Raw genomic sequence first — 22,670 nt, 5'->3', positions numbered from 1 at the left:
CAAACAGGATATCGAATCACATAACACAAGAACTCTCTAAGTCTAAGAAATCCTAAAAGTATACTAACTCAAAGGTTCCAACACATAGATTGACATCTAAACCCAGAGGCACACAAAGACACGTAGAAATCTACTATGTAATCTAGGAAAGTGTCATCACACAAATCATGTTTGGAGTTACCCAAGAAATCCCTTAGGACTCCTAGGTCCCTAGTGATCCATGTGGCCACTAGTATCCTCTTGCACTGACAAGGCATACTACAGAATGCAAGGTCATAACCAAGTGTTCTCTCTACTCCCATCCTAGTCTATATTAGCACTTGAGGCATGGGTGAGAACATACAATTATCTCTTATTAGGTTCATTTAAGTTAGTATTAAGTATAAATTTATCACTTATTAAACAACTTACAATGGGTTACCCCCAAGACCACTTAGGGTCCCCAGCCCCCATTACAAGCCACTTCCTAACACTGCATATAGATAACCTACCTTAAGCTCATGAAATCAAAATTCATAAAATCATAGTAAATTCACCTCAGTCCTATACAAGTGACTAGGAAGCACCATAAAGATAATCATAGTAATCACATCAGTTCTCTACGAGCAACTAGAAAGCAACAAGATAAATCACAATATCCATCAGTTCTCAACAAGCTTCCAAAAAGTAACCAATAATACTAATCAATGACTCAGAATGGTTAATTAGGTATCCCATATCATATATCCTGTTATCCCTCAAAGACATTGAAAGATAGTAACCAACAATAAAACCATACTCATCATAAGCATACATCACATACATGGCTGAGCAATAATGATCAAGATTGAGTCAACATGATACCACACTCACAAAACCCCCGAGCCTCTAGTAGATGGCCTATAACTGGTCAACAATCTAGTCAACCCAAAAAACCCAAACATAAATAGCATAAAGAAAACAAGATACAAGCACATGTTTCAGTTTGTTGAAAGCAAATAGTTAAGTTAAATGTGGGTTTTCAATTTTAAATAACATATATAATACTATACATATATATATATATATATATATATATATATAATAAAAACTATTGACCAACTTACTAACATTAAAACTTTATAAAATAAAATTTTAAAAAAACTTAAAACAAACAAGTGATTTTAATTATTGTTGAGGCTTAAAAAGTTGTGCAGCCCTGCTCTCTATTGCAGGGCTTGCAACAGTGGGTACAGCTGCCGCTGGCTCAATTATAATGGGGATGGGGTGGGGTAAAACCCACCCTCCCAAATACTAGATACCCATTCTTTATTTCCTTATTATTATTTTTTTAAAGAAGGTTTTCCAATAAAATTCAACCCTTCCTAGTAAGTTTTCTCAAACTATAATCTATTGGAGAGAAATTATATTGAACAATTAAAACATTCCATGTACAGAATAATTTCCCAATATCCAGAATCCACAACATGATATATATTTTTTACCAGAATTATCCAGACATTCATCTAAAAAATACGAAGAAGATAAAAATTAAAAGAACATATTTAAATTGTGCAAATTTTTACAAGCGTCTACCTAGACACTGATGCTAATTTGCTACGCTCCAGAAATCTGTAGAGAACAATTCACCTTTCAGAATTTTCTCCTTCTCTGAAAATTTCCTTCTCCTCCAAAATTCTTAGTCCTTTGAAAAATGAATCCCCAAATTGTAAAAAGGAGTTCTCTCCCTGAAATCGGGGCATTAATTGTGTGTTCACCCCAGAGAACTCTTTGCTCACACCTTTTAACTCTTTATTAACTTTTATTTGTCTTTCTTTTATCTTTTCCATGCACATACAATAATCCATTAAATTATTTTATTTAATTTTTACTTGACCTCTTTTAAATTGATTTATTTTAATTTAGTCTCATGCACGTATTATGCAATCATGAAACTTTTAATAAATTAATTTCTTTTCCCACTTCAATTTTTTTTTTGAACATTAATTTTGATAACTATCTATTAGTTTAAATAATAATATTATTTAGCATTTATTTTAAAATGCACACGAAATATATACATATATATATATAGTTAGTTTAATAATTATATATATATATGTATATATACACATATATATATATATATATAATTATTAAACTAACTAAATATATATATGTATATATATACATACATACATATATATATATATAATTATTAAACTAACTAAATATTATCACGTTCAAATTTAAATTGATAGATTTATTCTCAAATTTAATTCTTTTATTCAACTCTTTTTATCTAATTAATTTTTCAATTAATTAAATAAAATACTAACATAACATATAATTTTCCATTAAATTAAATCATTAATTAAATCATTTTAATTAAACTTAATTAACAAAAAATTCACCAAAAACTCATAAAGTACAATACAAAAAACCCATCATATTAAAACACATACAAAATCAACTAAGGGTTTAAAATCATGAATTAATGTCATTCGATGCATTTGAAAGGTACATGACTTAGATACTTGTCCTAAATGTCAATTAGGATGAATGGCTCAAAGGTTTAGGATTTGGACTGAAGAATTTATCTCCCCTCTCTTACCATTGAGATAATGCAATAAGGTACGCTCATCCTGGAAATTCAAGAAAGTCGATATCTAATACCTGCAACCTGCATAAAATCCACACATGCACATACATAATATATGCTAAGCTAAATAGGCAATGGCAAGAAGTGGTGCATCGTGTAGATCTCGACTAGCAGGTGACTATGACTCCCTTCCTTAACCACATCATAAACACCATACATAAAGAAACAAACACGCACACCATACACATGCAGTATGGGGTAAGTATCCATAAGAAAACACATATGATAATCCATCTAACTAAATATCATCAATAATTTAATAGCATTGTAATAATCATCATGCACACATGAAGTATAGAGCAACAAGTAATCTCATCATATATCAACTAAGTCTAAAATAATATCTAATAATCTCAAGATAATGCTACTAATCATCAACATAAAGCTGGCCTAAAAGAGTTTGACAATAATAGCAAAAATTTAAACTAGGGGCAGGCACTACATCCACCCCTCCTAGGATTAGGCTTACTCCTGGAAGCCTATAAACAAGTAGAGATATAAATCTCATAATCTAGATGCATCCTCCCATGTAGCTGAAGAGTCATCAATAGGGTCCCATTGGACCCTTACCTACTCTATGGTTTGACCCCTGAGGGTCAACTCCCATTGCTCCTGAATGTGAACCAGCTCCAAAGCCAGCTGCCTGTCCTCTACCTGCAACACATTCCAATCAAGAATATGTACAACATCAAGGATATACTATCTAAGTACTAAAACATGGAAAACACCATGAATGCGAGCTAGGCTGGGCAATAAAGCAAGACAATAGGCATCTGGACCAATTCTCTCAAGAATCTTGAATAGTCCCACAAAGCAAGGTGCTAGCTTTGAACCCTTTTCATTATGGATCGGACTCTTCTATGATCACACTCTTAAGAAAACCTTCTCTCCCATAGCAAAATACTTATCTATCCTATGTGCATTAGCATACTTTTTCTGCCTATCCTGTGCCATAGTCAAGTGCTCTTGGATACACACAACCTATTGCTCCATATCACAAAGCATCTCAGGACCCAATAGGATGCAATCCTCAAGACTATCCCATCTCAAAGCTGTATGACAAGGACATCCATATAAGGCCTGGAAAGTTGCCATGCCAATAGAACTGTGATACCCATTGTTGTAAGCAAACTCCACTAGGTAGAGATAGTCCTCCCAATGAGTCTACCTATCCATCACATGCATCCTCAACATATCCTCCAGAACCTGATTCACTCTCTTTGTCTGTCCATCTATCTCGAGGTGATATGCCAAATTGAAATTCAATTGTTCCCCAAGATCATGTTGTAGTGATGTCCAAAATACGAAAGTGAAAATAGGATCCCTATCCAAAATGATCTTTTGGGGAATACCATGTAGTCTCACGATGTCGTGCATAAAGACATTAGTTACAGAAGCTGCAGTACAGGAAGACCTAATTAGTGAAAAATGTGCCACCTTAGTCAACTGATCAATGGTGACCATGATAGCATTATGATGATGAGAAGTCATAGGTAATCCTACTATGAAGTCCATTGAGATGATGTTCCACTTCCATGAAGGAATGAGATTTGGCTGCAAAAGTCTTGTCAAATGTTGATGTTCTACCTTAACTCTCTAACACTCAAGACATCTAGCCACAAAATCAGTAATGTCGCACTTCATCTTGGACCAGTAGAATAAACATCACAAGTCTACATGTATCTTCTTGACACCTGGATGTACCGAGTAAGGTGCACAATGGGCCTCTGATAGGATCAATATATGAAGCTCATCTAGTAGCGACACATAGATCCTTCCTAAATGTCTCAAAAGGCCATCTAACTCTAGGACATATTCTAAGAACTTACCCTCCAAAGGTCTCCCTGAATCTATCGCTCTGCACACCTCCTAATACCAAGAATCAATAGGGAGTGTCTGAAGTATTTGACTCCTCAAATCAACACTAAGAGTCATAGATGATATCACATGTTTCTTGCAACTCAAAGCATCAGCTACTACATTCTCCTTCCCCTCGATATACTTCACCTCAAAGTCATACTCACATAAAAACTCCATCCAACATCATTGCCTAGCATTCAAATTAGGTTGCATGAATATGTATTGAAGGCTGCGATGATCGCTATGTATAAGTTCAAATCTATTCCCCAACAAGAAATGTCTCCATCTCACTAAGGCATGAACTACTGCTACTAACTCAAGATCATGCATAGGATAATTCAACTTGTAATCCTTGAGTTTGCGTGATTCATATGCAATCACCCGTCCATTCTGCATCAAGACTACTCCCATCCCCTCAAGGGAAGCATTTGTACACACCATGAAATCACTTGCTAGATCAGGTGCTGCTAAGATCGGTGCACTAGTCAAAAGCTCCTTGAGCTTCTGGAATGCTTCCTCACATTTTTCTATCCATAAAAACTTCTTTCATTTCCTTTGAAGGGAGGTAATAGGATGTGCTATTCTGGAGAATTTTTGGACAAATCTACGATAATAACTAGCTAGACTAATGAAACTATGAATCTCTGACATAGTAGTAGGTGCAGGACAATCTACTATTTCTTGGATCTTCACAGGCTCTACAGAGATACCCTCACCTGAGATAACATGTCCTAAATACTGTATCTCTGATTGAAAGAAATCACACTTCATCGCATTGGCATAAAGTTGATCATCTCTCAAGCATTGAAAAACCAAACACAAATGTTCCTCATGCTCCTTCTGGGACTTAGAATATATCAGTATATCATCAAGGAACATAAGAACAAATCTGTCAAGATATGAATGGAACACTCCATTCATGAAAACTAATGGAGGATTTGTTAGCCCAAAGGGTACCACCATGAACTCATAATGCCCATAGCGAGTTTGGAATGTGGTCTTATGAATATCAGCTTCCTTGATGTGAAGTTGATGGTATCCTAACTTAAGGTCAATCTATGAGAACACTATAGCTCCCTTGATTTGATCAAATAAATCATCAATCCTTGGTAGAGGATACCTATTCTTTATTTTCACCTTTTTCAGCTATCTATAATTAATGCAAAGGCACAAAGAACCATCCTTCTTCTTCATGAAGAGCACTGGAGCTCCCCATGGTGATACACAAGGTCAAAGACTATCATTGGCCAAAAGTTCCTCTAGCTGCAAATGCAACTCACTCAACTTCTAAGTGGTCATACAGTAAGGAACTCTAGAGATAGGCTCCACTCCTAGAGTGAGCTCAATGCTAAAATCAATGTCTCTCTTTAGGGGCATTCCCATAATCTCACTCAGAAAGACATCTGCATACTCTTGTAAAATACGGTGATCTAGAGTCTTCCTCATAGAGTCTTCTTCATCTAGCTCATTTACCATAACAACAAATACCTAACATCCCCTACAAAAGATCTGCTTCAATTGAATAGCAAAAATCATCCATAGAGATATAGGTCTTGGTATCCCCACAATCTCTACATCCTTCCCTTAGTCATCCTGACACATAATGGTCTTATTTCTGCAACCTATACTATCCCTATGAGAGCCAAGCCAATCCATACCTAAGACCACATTGTAGGAGCCAAGAGGAATAACTCGAAGGTCAACTAAAGTCTCAAACCCTTCTATGCTAAGCCCACACTTATGAACTAAAAAATCTGTGGAAACTTTAGCACCTGAGGCTAGTTCCACTTGCCAACCATGATCTTTCTTAACTGCTTCTAGCTTACACTTAACAACTAGAGATGGTGAAATAAAAGAATCTATGGCACATAAATCAAATAATAGAGAGAGAAGTGTACCTCAGATAGATTTTGTAGTCTCAACTACTATCCCCTGATGGTTTGCTTGATAGTGATCCACCACCACAAATAATCTATGAGCTCTACCACCATCTCTAACTATAGGCTCAGATGTTGTTGGCCTAGGTCCTAAATATTGAGATGCTCGCAGTGGATAGTGAGCTGCAATGAGACAAATCTATCCACACAAATAACATCATGTGCCTCTACTAGATCCTATCCCTATAGGTGGTGCATTCAACTACTGGTGGCTATCTCTGCTAGCAAAAGACTAGTTGCTCTGTGCAGGCTGAGCTTGCTGATTTCATTTATTGCGTTGAGCATTGTGATTGTTCCTAGAGTTAGAACTAGCCCCACCACTCTGTGCCTGAGGGTAAGATCCCTTCTACTACTGAGACTGATTCCCCTTAGGGAACGGAGGCTTCCTATTCCCACCTAATTTGTGGTTTCCCTTAGATCCTACTACAGTAGGTGCTCCCACAAAATCCCCATGTCCAAGGTTGACACTCTTCTCTACAAGAATGGTTTGATGTACAACATCCTTGAGGGTTCTAGGCTCAAATACCTTAACACCCCCAACAAAAAGTTGTTCAAGCCTCTGATGAAATGTTGTGCCAACTGTGTTGGGTTGTCACTAAATCTTGAAAAGGGCATGAGCTCATAGAACTTGTGCTCATACTCTACAATGGTCATAGTGTACTATCTCAGGTTATGGAGCTCATATGCTCTATGTTGCTTCCATTCCTCTAGTAGGAATCACTCATGAAATCTCTCCAAGAATATCTCCCAAGTGACACTATTCATGTTTATGCCCAACTTCTTTTCCTCAATAGTCCACCAGGTGGCCCCAAATAACTCTAGGTTGGCAATGGCAAACCTCACTTTGACATTACTATCAAAGTCCTGCATAGCAAAATCCTGTCAAGGGCAATAAGCCACTACTCAACTACATAACTAGAACCTTTCCCATTAAAGGGCTTGATCTTGGACCTCTAAAGGTCCTTCATCTGAGAAGATACAATGGATCTATGTCGATCCCTCTTAGGGCTCCTAGACCTGTGTCTATGCTCATGTCCTACTTGATGTGCTCTATACTGATCATGAACAGGAGGTAGGCAATCAATGATGGTTTGCATCATTTGCCTAAGATTAACCTCCTCATAGTCAACATGCTCCTCTCTATGGTTCTCTTCCTGATGCTCATTGACATGCTCTTCCCTATTCCCTTCCTAATGTTCCCTGCTATGCTCTTCCCTATTCTCTTCCTGAATGGGGCTCTAGTGGACAGATTCATGAACACTGATAGCTCTGCCTCTACCATGGCCAAGGCTACAACCTCTAACAAAAGATCTCATCCTAGATACCATTTTACAATAATATCCAAGATACATAATACTATAACAACCATAATGCATAATACTGTAAATCATATATATAAAAGACACACATTTTGCAAACAGTAAAAGTGTCATTGTCAGTTTGAAGTCTAAGTGTTGAAGTATGAAAAATATACAATTAATAGTTTTAGTTCAACTAGTTCAACACTAATGGCATTCCAATATACCCAGAGCTTGCAATTTAGAAACTCAGGCTCTGATACCAAATGTAATGCCCCGCTAAGCGATCCAAAAGAAAAAACCTACAGTTTGACTAAGTTTGATAGTATTTTTTTTTTAAAAACATGAAAGATACACCATTCACATCAAACACATAATAGTGGAAGCAATAACATACATAACATGTTACATTCCTTAAAGATCCCATGAAGTTGAATCATATTTAAATCTAATCAAAAACTAAGTCCATCAAATACTACATCCATATGAAAGAATAATGAAAAATCCAATGTTCATTTAATATACATTATTTCTGAATGCCTCTTGCCAAATTAATTCGGAATGCTCATTCATCCACTGTACATGTCACAAGGTATGAAAGGCTTAAAAGAATATACATATGTAAAAATAGATATACATCATCCTCTTGGGATCCATGATACACGTGCAATAAAATAAATGAAATCATCCACCATACATAATACATCCATACATCAAAAGATATAACATCCATCATAAAATATAACCATCTATCATAATGATCTATGAATAGAATGAAGGTAAATGCCAACAAGAATGCTCCAACCATGGTGACTAGGGATGAATCTCAATGGTAAGAGCAAAAAGCACTACCATTCGACTGTGTGGAACCTAAATGGTCCACTCCCACCACATTGAGGAGATAGTCTCAAGTTCCAAATAGGATATCAACTCACATAACACAAGAACTCTCTAAGTCCAAGAAATCCTAAAAGTATACTAACTCAAAGGTTCCAACACATAGATTGAAATCTAAACCCAGAGGCACACAAAGACATGTAGGAATCTACTATGTAAGAAGGAAAGTGTCATCACACAAATCACATTTAGAGTTACCTAAGCAGTCCCTTAGGACTCTTGGGTCCCTAGTGATCCTTGTGGCCACCAGTTTCCTCTCGCACTAACAAGGCATACTATGGAATGCAAGGTCATAACCGAGCATTCTCTCTACTCCCATCCTAGTCTGTATTAGCACTCAAGGCATGGGCAAGAACATACAATTATCTCTTATTAGGTTCATCTAAGTTAGTATTAAGTGTAAAGTTATCACTTATTAAAAAACATACAATGGGTTACCCCCAAGACGACTTAGGGTCCTCGGCCCCCATTACAAGCCACTTCCCAATACTGCATATAGATAACCTACCCTAAGCTCATGAAATCACAAATCATAGAATTATAGTAAATTCACCTCAGTCCTATACAAGTGACTGGGAAGCATCATAAAGATAATCATAGTAATCACATTAGTTCTCTATGAGCAACTGGAAAACAACAAGATAAATCACAATATCCATTGGTTCTCAGTGAGCAATCAGAAAGTAACCAAGAATACTGATCAATGACTCAGAATGGTTAATCAGGTATCTCATAGCATATATCCTGCTATCCCAAAAAAACACTAAAAGATAGTAACCAACAATAAAACCATACTCATCATAAGAATACCATCACATACATGGTTGAGCAATAATGATCGAGATCGAGTCAACATGATACCACACTCACAAAATCCTCGAGCCTCTAGTAGATGTCCTATAACTGGTCAACAATCTAGTCAACCCAAAAATCCCAAACATAAATAGCATAAAGAAAACAAGATACAAGCACATGTTTCAGTTTGTTGAAAGCACATAGTTAAGTTAAATGTGGGTTTTCAATTTCTATTTTAGAGTTCGCTAACAAGTGAAGAAATATTTCCATCATTTTTCTTATAATAAATTCAAGTATTAGCTTAAGTAAAAATAAATATTTACCCCATGATTTAAAAATCAATTTCCTAAATTTACTAAGGTAAATATTATATTTTCTTTTAATTTTGCTAATGGTAAGATTCTCATTGATTCACATTAATCAAGACTTAAATTAAATATTAGCATAATTTTAAAACAATTAATTAATTTAATCATTATTATTTTCATAATTATTAAATAACATATATAATACTTAATTATATATATATATATATAATTTAATAAAAACTATTAACCAACTTACTAATATTAAAACTTTATAATTTTTTTTTTAAATAACTTAAAACAAACAAGCGATTTTAATTATCGCTGAGGCTTAAAAAGCCATGTGGCCCTGCCCTCTGTCGCAAGGCTGACAATGACAATCATAGTACCTGTGATAGTAGGTACGACTGCCACCGGCTCAGTTATAATGGGGATGGGGTGGGGTAAAACACCCCCTCCCAACAATACACACACACACACACACACACACACACACACACACAACATTAAAACCAATGCCCCTTTTTTAAAAACAAACATTTCTACTTTCTTGCAATATCAATTTTTTATAAATAATCTTGAGATAATGAATTTGGTTTAAACTAAATTTATTTTAATTGAATATATACTTATTTGTATATATATATATATATATATCAAAACTCAGAAATAAATTTGATAGACGAATACTAGATACCCATTCTTTATTACCTTATTATTATTTTTTTAAAAGAAGATTTTTCAATTAAATTCAACCTTTCCTGGTAAGTTTTCTCAAACTATAATCTACTGGAGAGAAATTATATTGAACAATTAAAAAATTCCATGTACAGAATAATTTCCCAATATCCAAAATCCACAACATGATATATATTTTTCACCAGAATTATCCAGACAATCATCTAACAAACACAAAGAAGACAGGAATTAAAAGAATATATTTAAATTATGCAAATTTTCACAAGCATCTACCTGAACACTGATGCTAATTTGCTACGCTCCAGAAATCTGTAGAGAACAATTCCCCTTTTAGAACTTTCTCCTTCTCTAAAAATTTCCTTCTCCTCCAAAATTCCCAGTCCTTTGAAAAATGAACCCCCAAATTGTGAAAAGTTCTCTCCCTAAAATCGGGGCACTCAGAACTCTTTGCTCACACCTTTTAACTCTTTATTAACTTTTATTTGTCTTTCTTTTATCTTTTCCATGCACATACAATAATACATTAAATTACTTTATTTAATTTTTACTTGACCTCTTTTAAATTGATTTATTTTAATTTAGTCTCATGCACATATTATGCAATCATGAAACTTTTAATAAATTAATTTCTTTTCCCAATTCAAATTTTTTTTTGAACATTAATTTTGATAACTATCTATTAGTTTAAATAATAATATTATTTAGCATTTATTTAAAAATGCACTCCAAATATATATATAAAAATGCACTCCAAATATATACACACACACACACACACACACGCGCGCGCGCACACACACACACACACACACACACACACACACACACACACACACACACACACACACACACACACACACACACACACACACACACACACACATATAATTATTATTAAACTAAGTAAATATTATCACGTTCAAATTTAAACTTATTGATTTATTCTCAAATTTAATTCTTTTATTTAACTCTTTTTTATCTAATTAATTTCTCAATTAATTAAATAAAATATTAACATAACATATAATTTTTTGTTAAATTAAATCATTAATTAAATATTTTTAATTAGACTTAATTAATAGAAAATTCAACAAAAATTCATAAAGTAAAATACGAAAAACCCATCATAGTAAAACACATACAAAATCAACTAAGGGTTGAAAATCATGAATTAACGTCATCTGACACATTTGAAATGTACACGACTTAGATACTTGTCCTAAATGTCAATTAGGACAAATGGCTCAAAGGTTTAGGATTTGGACTTAAGAATTTATCTCCCCTCTCTTACCATTGAGATAATGCGATAGGGTACGCTCATCCTGGCAATTCAGGGAAGTCGATGTTTGATACCTGCAACCTACATAAAATCTAGGCATGTACATACATAATATATACTAAGCTAAATAAGAAATGGTAGGAAGTGGTGCATTGTGTAGATCCTGACTAGCAAATGACTACGACTCTCTTAACCACATCATAAACACCATACATAAAGAAACAAACATGCACACCATACACATGCAATATGGGGTAAGTATCCATAAGAAAATACATATGATAATCCATCTAACCAAACATCATCAATAATTTAATAGCATTATAATAATCATCATGCACACATGGAGTATAGAGTACCAAGTAATCTCATCATATATCAACTAAGTCTAGAACAATATCTAATAATCTCAAGATAATGCTACTAATCATCAACATAAAAATGGCCTAAAAGAGTTTGGCAATAATAGCAGAAATGTAAACTAGGAAAATGTAAACTTGGGGCAAGCACTAAAATGCATGTAACAAAGCAATACATAGTTGTAGATAAAAATGTACTATAAAACAATACAAACCTATAGAAAAACTAAATAAGGAGATGAAATGATTTCATATTATTCCTACTTGATTATTGCTAAAGAAACAACAATGAAATAATAGATAATTTTGTAAAAAGAAAGAATATCTAATATACACCCTTAATGATAGATTACTTATAATAAAGATGCACTTACAAGCATAGGATTAATTTCAAGATGTTGACACCTATGTAACACAATAAATGTACGCAAGAGAGAACATAAAATTATAAGATAATAAAAATTCATAAAGGATATTGGATACGTTGAGCAAGAGAAGGACACATTATATCTCCCTAAATGCTTCCAATTTATACTATACATGTCATTTCAAGAAAACATAAGATTGTACTTGGAATGTTACTCCACAAGTAAGTACAATAAATGAATGCAAGAAAATAAGTCATTATATAAAAGGAAAAAAAATAGAAAATAGAGATAAGAGATAACTACATATAGATAAAAAGAGGAAATGAGGCCCTTTCCTCCCAAGTAAGGAGACAAGGGAAATGACTATTATGTTTCTCACAATGTGGGATAGTGAGCCCCAAAAAGATAGGCTAACAATATCATAAACTAAGGAGAAACATAATAGTGATGTAGAGGCATCAAGTAAAATTATCATTAAAAAAATATCATTCATCATTGTAAAACATAACATAGATAATGAATTGAAAAAGTATAGATAATGAATTGAAAAAGTATAGATAAATAAGATCTCTTAGGTGTAATTAGATGAAAATTTAAAGAGAAGCAATCAATATGAATATAACCATTAAATAAATGTGTTTGATGTTCAAAGTCAAGGATGTAGTATGTTGGTATGAAATCTAAAGTTTACCAGTCTTGAAGAGTTAATAAACCACCTCTAGGGTCAACATAATTAGGATCATTATGATGTAGGGTTGGATTAGTGAAAGAGAGGTCATAATGAAGACCTAAATAAATTTGAGATGTATCTTCAAAGGAACAAGAAGAAGTCTCAAGGTTGTGGTTATTTATGACTAAGGCACTCTTAGGAGAAGCACACAAAAAACTCATTGAGGCCTCATCTATTGAAAGAGTATCAATGAAGTTCATAGAAAAGGGTTGATAATTAGAAGTAATAACCATGTCATAAAAAAAAAAACTCACAAGGAAGGGAATAATACATGTCTTATCTAAGGGTTCATCCCAAATAGTAGCACTATCAAGGTTAGCAATATCATGAAAAACCAAAAAATGATCAACATCATCTTTGAAAAGATTACCCTTTAGAGGGGAAGGAGAATCAATGCAAGGAAAACCCAAAATTCTATCACATGCATAAAAGGGAATGTCTTAAAAATCATGAAGAAAACTTTAAAATAAAGATAAAAACCCCATTGAAAGTAAATTCAATTCCTATGAAAGAAAATAAATGCAATATATTTATATATTCACAATGAAAATAGGTGAAGTGCAATCTATATGTAAGTGAAAAAAGGAGATATAAATACTACCAACAAAACTAATAGCATAGAAATTAGATCTAGATAGACCAAAATCTAACATGCAAAGAGAGATAACAAGATAATTCAATTTAACAAAAAAATCAAAAGAGAACTAAATAGTCAAGTTGGCCAAAAAAGTGTAGGGGAAAAATTTAATCAACCGCCTTATCAAATAATGAAGGGGAAAACCAAGATCCACCTCTTAATGTGGATCCAATCAACACAAAAGGAAGTGTCAATTTGTGATCTAATGCAAAAGGGTAAATTACATGGATTTATTTTCCTCTTACCTCAACTGAAAGAGGGTTCTAGATAAGTAGATATGTAATGTAAGGCTGAAATATAAAGGAATGACAAGATGTATTCAAATAGAAAAGAGAAAATCATATACCTTACAAGATACAAACTTGAAAAATGAGTTTTCAAATAACCTCTAAAAGTGTTGAATCCTATGATTTAGACTAAAAATGAAAAGATCTACAAAACCCAAAAATCATTCAACTATTTTTAGAGTCAACTTTTATTAGAAACAACTACTTTAGGCAACACAAATTAAGTGCATCCGTGATCAGAAATGGAATAAATTTTCGATATTTGAAGAATGAAGAAAAGGGTATTTAACTCTGCAACTTGTTCTTCCTTTGAAGATCTACAACTTGCAAAATAAGGAATTTTGTTTGTTGTTGGGGGGAGGGGGGTTTTCCTAAGTCAAGCCTAGTTTATGAATTAACCTTGAATTGAAATTTAAAAAAATAGAGAATGCTAACAAGTAGTAGAAGTATATCTAAATTGAAGAAATGCAAACATATGAATATGCTTTTGAATTTAGATGTAATCAACTATGATGACACAAAAACCTTGACTCAACTTCAAAAGCTATGATAAAGAAAATAAAAGTGAATTAAAAATCTTCATGAGTGAATGTGCTTGAAACTCGCCTTAGGAATGAATGAATGGATGGATGTAGAAGATGTAACAAAGGATCTTTAATGTATGAAGAGAGATATTGAATATTGAAAATGTTATATCTTTCATAATGTTCCCCAATTTCTTGAATTTTTGGATCCTTGATCTTCGATGGAGACATTGTTTGAATGCCTTGGATGCTTGAAGAATACTTGAGTACTTGAGAGCTTGATAGAATATGTGTATGAATGATAGAATTATAGATGAAAAACAAGGAAAATGGATGGGTTTATAAAAGGATCAGAATTAAATTTCTCCCACAGGATAAATTTAAAGTAACACCCAAGATTAATCTAGATGTGGGACCTAGGAAGTAAACCCAATATTGGACCTTAGTAGGTATGCATTGTATCCTTGATTGAGTAGGGATCTACTATGTCCCTGCTAACTACAGCCCAAAACTTTGAGATTCCCTCAAGATCCCAAAATGGGTCCTATATCCTTAAAATTAGGTGAAGAATTTGATATAAGATTGCTTTGATGCAAAAAAAAAAACTTGCACAATTGCTTAAAGGAATAGAAGGACCCAAGTGGTTAGATCCTACCTTGATCTTTACATTATGAAATAGGAGCATTGAAGAGGATCATTTAGGTTCTACCATAATCCCACCTAGGAGAAAGGAGAATAAAGGTGGAGGGATAGAAATGAATTATGTAATTACATTACTTGGGTGCTAAATTATCATTTAATATAGGTGCTTCCAATTTAAGATGATACACTTCTTTAGATAAGCTATTTACCAACATGGTTCTTTCAAGTTTTTTAAAATGTGGCCTTGCAATCCAATTTTTTGATTTACTATGACCCTCTTGGATGATAATTCTAAGAATTAAAGGATTCTTGAATGTGTAAATAATGGAGGAAGCTTCAATTCATAAATTAATTTATGCATACTTGTCTGCCTCACAATAGGTGTATCATAGTCATGCTTTGGGCCATGCTTAGGAATAATATATTCAAACTAGGAACTATTTTTCCCACAATGAGGTGCTTTTAATCTTGTCAACCTAGGGACATATACTTGAAATGGTCAGCACAGTATGTGCACTAGGTCTCTTAGTGAGTCACTAAGCTTATGCTATAGGAAAGTAAAATGCAAGGAAAAGAACTTATACTATTGCTATAGGAAAGTAACACACTTAACTCTATGAATATTGGAAATACAATGAAAGGCTAAAAAATATTCCAACTTAGTTCATCAACTATAACTATTCTCACATATGCTATAGGAACATTCATGAATTGCGATGCTACAAGAAGGAATTTACAACTTCTACTTACAATACTAAAAATGCTTGGAAATAAATCTATACTATCCTAATCTAATCCACCTTCCAAGTGATCCCCCGTGGTTAGCTTCAACTAAACTACTAAGATAGGATAGAAGCCAAAAACTATTTCATTACATTTTAGAAATTCATTACATGGGAACAATACATAGAAACTGTACAAACACAACTGCAAAAGTTAATAGTATGTTCTCATAAACTCTTTCTTCTAACTAAACTAATACACTTGGTCTGATTCCTATATATAGGAGATTGACACTTATTCCCATAACAAAAAAGTAAATAACATAGCTATAAATCTGCAAGAGAGAAAGAAGGAAAATAACACCTCAAGGTGGGAAGAAGAGATAATGGCTTAAGGCAGGAATAATAAAGTCTAAACATCCGCTCACCATAGGAATAAATGTAGAGAATGCAATAAGTCTTGATAGCTTCTCCATACTTGTTGCCATGTCTTTTGGAACTATTACAACTTTCCTCCACCATGGCTACACCTTAGTGTTCTTTTCTCCTTGAATGTTGTTGGCAATCATCTTTGAATTCTTCCAATCATCTTTCAGCTTCATTCCTAACAAGTTAGTTATAACACAAAGATAATTGCAAGCAAGCATTTTCAAATTAAATTCAAATATAAGAATACACATTTTGATAATTATATGAAATTTTGCACATGTATATGATATTGGCAAAAGATGACATATTATCTACCCATAGGTTAATCATTGGTTTAGGTAAAATAGGTCCACAAATGTCTTGATGAAAATGAAATAGAGTATTAACAAAGTGTTTAAAAACTATCATGAAATAGATGCAATATTTAGTCTCATCATTTTCCCCCTGGTAAACTAATGTTTGTCCTCAAGCATGGCATTTCCTAGGTAGTTACCTGAATCCCCCCACTTCTACCCTTCCTTTCCTACTACTCTTGAAGGTGTAATAGAAACCTCATGTTCTTTCCCAAACCTCCCTTCTATTGTCCTCCTACAACTTGTCAAGTCTTTGAGCATTAATTTCATATAAAGGCCACATGAGAATTGGAGGTTGCATAGTGAGTGGGCACCATAATTTGGGTCTAGCCTATTTTCCTAACTCTAAATACTTTGGAGCTTGGTGAAGGGAAGCTTCCAAGTTGATGTGACTATGTGGCTCTAACTTTTTAAGTGACTTAGGTAATCTGGCCCATCTACTTCTAGCACTAGTCATAGCTCTCTAGAAAGAAAAGTAGGGAAAATTCTCATAATCAACATAAGCCTTGGCTCTAGTAGCAAAGATCCTATCCCTTAATCCCTTGTTCTTATCCCCATAAGTTAACCTAAACTAGTCTCGAAGAACTTCTTCTAGTTTGCTACTTTTGACTCTTAATGGCAGGGGTTCTGTCCTTTCCTCATCTTCTTAATTATTCAGTTGCTTGTCATAGTTTTCTTCATTAGACATCCAAGACATCAAGGCTCTTAAATTTATATCCCCTATATAAAGTAAAGGGTTCCATTGGGTTTCTAAAGGGATAACAAAATTATGCACATATAGTTCACAAAGAAAATTCTACTGCCAGGATGGTAGAGTCTTATATAAACCATAAAATTCATGGGATAATTTAAACTTTGCATTGATATTCTTAAGGGTTAGCATGAACTGGAACAAGATAAATTGTTCTTTTAAATAGAGATCATAAACTCGTGGTGGTGGTCTACAAGCAAGTGCTTGATCAACCAATTTAAGGGCATGATCCATCTGTTTCTTTTGATAGGCCAACTACTCCTTTAAATCTATAATTTCTACATTCAAAGACACTATTTCTTTCTTCATTCTTTTCCTCTCCTCTTCCCAATAGGCCTTAGCAAACATATGTTGTCCAAACAACTAAAAAAGGAGTTTCTATAGAGCAATAGAACTGTTGTCTTCCTCATGGTTCCTTTTCCTCTTTCTCTGTTCCCTCCATAATTATTCTACAACATCAATAAATCATGTTGATTTATACAGAACTAGGGTAGTGTTTGGATCAATTTTCTCAAGAACTATTTCATCCCTATAGCTCAAAGTACCTAGCTGGTCTACTGGGGTATCATTTGGATTTTCATTAACCTCAACCCTACATTCCTTGTTAAGGTTTTTAGGAATATTTTTAGTTTTAGGGTGAGGAGGAGAGTGGTCAGGAGCAATCTATATAGGGGATTCTTTAGTAGATGGCTTGGATGAGGGGGATTCTTTGGAAATTTGTCCTCTCATTGTAGGACTCCTTCTTATAGGGGTTTCTTCTAATATCATAGCTTTCTACCTACCTTTTCCTTTTGGTGTCTCTACTATAGGATTAACTACTGTAGGACACTTCTTATTCTCTTTTGCCTCATAACTATTGGGTTTGGCTCTTCTTTTACTAGAACAGAGATTTCTTTTCATTTTCTCTTTTTTCAGCTAGAGGTAGGTTTCTAGGTTTCTTAAATAGATGAAGGCATAGTCTCTTGCACATTTTCTTGAATAGTTTCTTGTCTTTTTCTTGTACATATATTTGCACATTTTTAGTTTCAGCCTCTTGGGTGCTCTATTCAGTAGGTTCAATAGTGGAAACTACATTTTCCTCACTAGGCTTTTCATGAAGGGCAGTCTGGGGTTGCAAGGTTTTGGCTTGGATAAATTTTTCCCATGATGGGGGAGAAACATCCCTAAGTGACCTTTCTATAAGTAACTTAATTAGGGCTTGATGGATAATAGAATTGTCTTTTCCTTTTTGAGTTTCTTCTGCACTAATACACAAAATATTGTACAAGAAATTGGGAACATTAACTAGATGATTATGCCTTATAAAACTTAGCAATTTAAAATGATGTGCATGTAAATATGAGAATCTACCTTTGCATGTAAGGCAATTGATAATGTGATGGATAGTTCATTGTATGGTAGTAGAAGAGATATTCTCTTACATCCTTGCTTGGTAATATCCATCTGAGGGTCAGTTGGGACGATAAATTGAGCTCTAGCCAACCTGGCATCATGAGTGTTGGGATAATATTCTCCTATCATCGATAATCCTATAACTTATACTATATATTCCTCTATAGAAACCACTATTAAGCCCCATACAAAAGCTTCCCCTTCATCAAATGTCCTTGTGAAGTCTATGGCTACTTCTTCATCATATGTAGTCAAGCTTAAAAAGTACCATAACCATCTGTATGCATTAAACCTCCTTACAACTTCTACATCTGAGGGCAATATGGTATGCTCTACTGATTCTCTCCTCTAAAATTTTCCACCCATTCTTCTTTAACACTTCACTATTTGCATTGCTTCACTATTTCCCCTTACAAATTCAGGCTTCAATTGTTATTTTACAGACCATTTCACATTTCATTTGATAGATAATTAATGCCATAGAAATTTGTTATGAGCAATAATATGAATTGAATGAGGGTAAATCATGGAAGTGTGTGAAAATCATCTGAAAATAGGTTTAGATCACTTAAAATTTAAACACAAGTCACATCACAGCTTGATAATAAAATTATTCAAAAATAAGGGGTATGATACTTAGCCACTTGTGTACTTAAGGAAATATGAAGATTTGGAATTTTTTTTATGAATAAATGTAGTCATTGGGTTTTAGTAACCTTCCCTACACCCTATGAAATAAGGACAAGTTCCCACACTTGTCATAGTTGGTACAAGGGTAAAAAATTGATATAATTCCACCATCATATAAAGAATGTAGTATTAAATATAATTAATGAAATCTGCGAACTATAAATGAATTATGATTTGAAAACCTTATACATTTTAAGTGATCATTGTACATACCAAAAAGGTGGTGGAAGTGATATCAGTGACAACATCTATCAACATCTAACGAGGTTTATTGAAAACATGAGAAATTGATGACGTGGAAAGTGGGTGGATGAAAGGTAAAGAAATGAGATGAGGTGGATGGGTGGAAGGTAAAGAGATGAGATAGAATGAGAAAGTGAAATTTATGTGGATATAAAGCTTTTATTATGAGCATGCAAAAATAAATTAATGTTGAAGAGCAGTAGGTAGAAGGTTGACACCTTCGGTTGTAGGAAGAGTTACCTTGTATGTATTTGAATTTGGATGCTGGAACTGCTGCAAGAAGTCTTCTTTTGTTTGAGGCCATTTATATTATTTGAGTCTGTGACCATTGACTAATAATTTGAAAGTTATTGGATCAATGGTAGTTAATTTAACAACTCCATTATCAAAGACATGACTAATTTCATATGGTCCCAACCATCTTGTCTGCAACTTGCCTGGCATGTCTTAAAATCTAGAATCATATAGTAGTGCCTAGTCATCAATTTGAAATTGTTTACTAATAATATGGGAGTCATGCCATTGTCTCCTTTTTTTCTCTATAAGTTTAGTGTGTTCCAAAGTAGCTTTTCACATTTCATCTAGAGAGTTAAGATGCAGAAGATGTTCTCTTTCTGCTATAGGAAGTTCAATTTCTAGCTCGATTGCAGTTCTCAAATTTTTATGTTCAAATTCAATTGGAAGCATTGCTACCTTTCCATATAGGAGCTCAAATGGTGTGAATCCTGTAGTAGTCTTCCATGTTCTTTTGTAAACCTAAATAGCTTCTTGTAATCTACTAGTCTAGTCCCTATGATGTAGATGAACCATTTTTGTTAGGATGTTCTCTCTACCTCATAGTTTGTGACCTCTACTTGTCCATTAGCTTGAGGGTGATAAGGACTAGATTTTTGGTTCTTCATGTTATACTATTTCATCAACTACGAGGTTAGATTAGAGGTAAATTGCACACCTTGGTCAGTGACTAGCTCTTTGGGTACACCATAGCAGATAAAAATTTCTTCATACATAAATTTTGCAACTTTTCATCACAAGCATGCTTCCTGGCATTGACTTCAACCGATTTTGTTAGGTAATCAGTGTACACAAGAGTATAGGATTTCCCATTAGATGGAGGATCAATTGGACCAATGAAGTCCATGCACCATTTGTCAAATGGTGTTAACACAATCTATGCGTTAAGAGGCATTTCATCTGTTCTTGTTGGTCAACCCATTCTTTAACACTTATCACACTTTTGTGTATAGTTAGCTACATCTTTGTGAAGTTTAGGCCAATAATAACTAGTTGTCAATATTTTCAAGGCTATTCTTTTTGCTACAAAGTGTCCTCTGCATGGTTCATTATGACATGCATGTAGAATATCATATGTCTCATCCTCTCTCACACATCTTCTCATAACTTGATCAGGTTTAGTGTAAAACAAGAGATTATCTATCTAGGAGAAATGAAAACTTTTCTCTACAAGAAGCTTCTTTTCCTTGTAAGAAAAATGTTCTAGTATTTTATTAACTACAAGGTAATTAACAACATCTACATACCATGGAGTTTGAATAGTAATATGAAATAAATTCTCATCTAGAAATGCATCATCTACCAAAGTAGTGTCAGTATCATCATGATGGATTCTTGATAAATAATCAGCTACAACATTGGCTTTTCCAAGCTTATCAACAATAGTTATATCAAATTCTTGTGACAACAGTAACCATCTTGCTAATCTTCCAGTTATAGAAGGTTTATTCATGAGATATTTAATTGTTGCATGATCAGTATGAACAAATATGGAATAGCCAATTATGTAATGCCAAAATTTGTTGAGGGCATAAATTACTGCTAGTAGTTCTTTTTTTGTCACTGTGTAGTTTAATTCTGGCCCATGATGGCTCTTGCTAATATAATAGATTGCATTTTCAAGATTTTGGGATTGTTGTGCTAGAATTGCACCTATGACATAATTAGAGGCATCTGTATATATATATATATATATATATATATATAAAAGGTAAATTCCAATTAGGGCCTTGTAAAATTGCTACTATAGTTAGAAGTTTCTTAAGCTGTAGGAAGGCTTCATCACATTCAGATATCCAACCAAATTTAGCTTCTTTTATGAGTAACCTATACAAGTGACTAGCTATTTTGCTGAAATCTCTTATAAAACATATGCAATATCCAACATGACCTAGAAAAGATCTTACATCTTTTGATTTTGTAGGAATGGGAAATGTTTGAATTACCACTATCTTAGCTAGATCCACTTGTATTCCTACAATTGATATGAAATGACCAAGTACCACACCTTCCTGCATGAGCATGAAACATTTTTCACTATTAAGTGCCAAATTATGTTCTTGACATCTTACCAAAACCTCTTCAAGATTCACCATTACTTCCACAAAAGTGACTCCAAATGTTGTGAAGTCATCCATGTATATTTCAATACAATCATGTGATATATCAGCAAAGATGCTAATAACTACTTGTTGGAACATTGCAAGATCATGACATAGACCAAATGGTAAAAAAGAGTATGAAAAAGTACCCTATGGGCATGTAAATGTGGCTTTGTCTTGATCTTTAGGAGCAATACTAATTTGGTTATAACCACTATACCCATCTAGAAAAGCAAAACACTTCTTTCCAGCTAGAGCATCCAGAACTTGGTCTATAAATGGTAAATGAAAGTGATCCTTTTTGGTGGTCTTGTTCAATTCTCTGTAATCTACACAAATTCTCCATTTTCCTCCCTTTTTAGGCAATATAACTAGGGGTGACACCCATCTACTATCAGATATAGGATAAATAAAATTAGCATCAAGCAATTTTTGTAATTTAGTTTTAAATATCTCT

Source organism: Cupressus sempervirens, chromosome 8, assembly GCF_028749045.1.
Source record: "Cupressus sempervirens isolate cs-2001-9-10 chromosome 8, ASM2874904v1, whole genome shotgun sequence".
NCBI classification, from domain to species: Eukaryota; Viridiplantae; Streptophyta; class Pinopsida; order Cupressales; family Cupressaceae; genus Cupressus; species Cupressus sempervirens.
Note: the sequence above shows the minus strand (reverse complement) of the source record.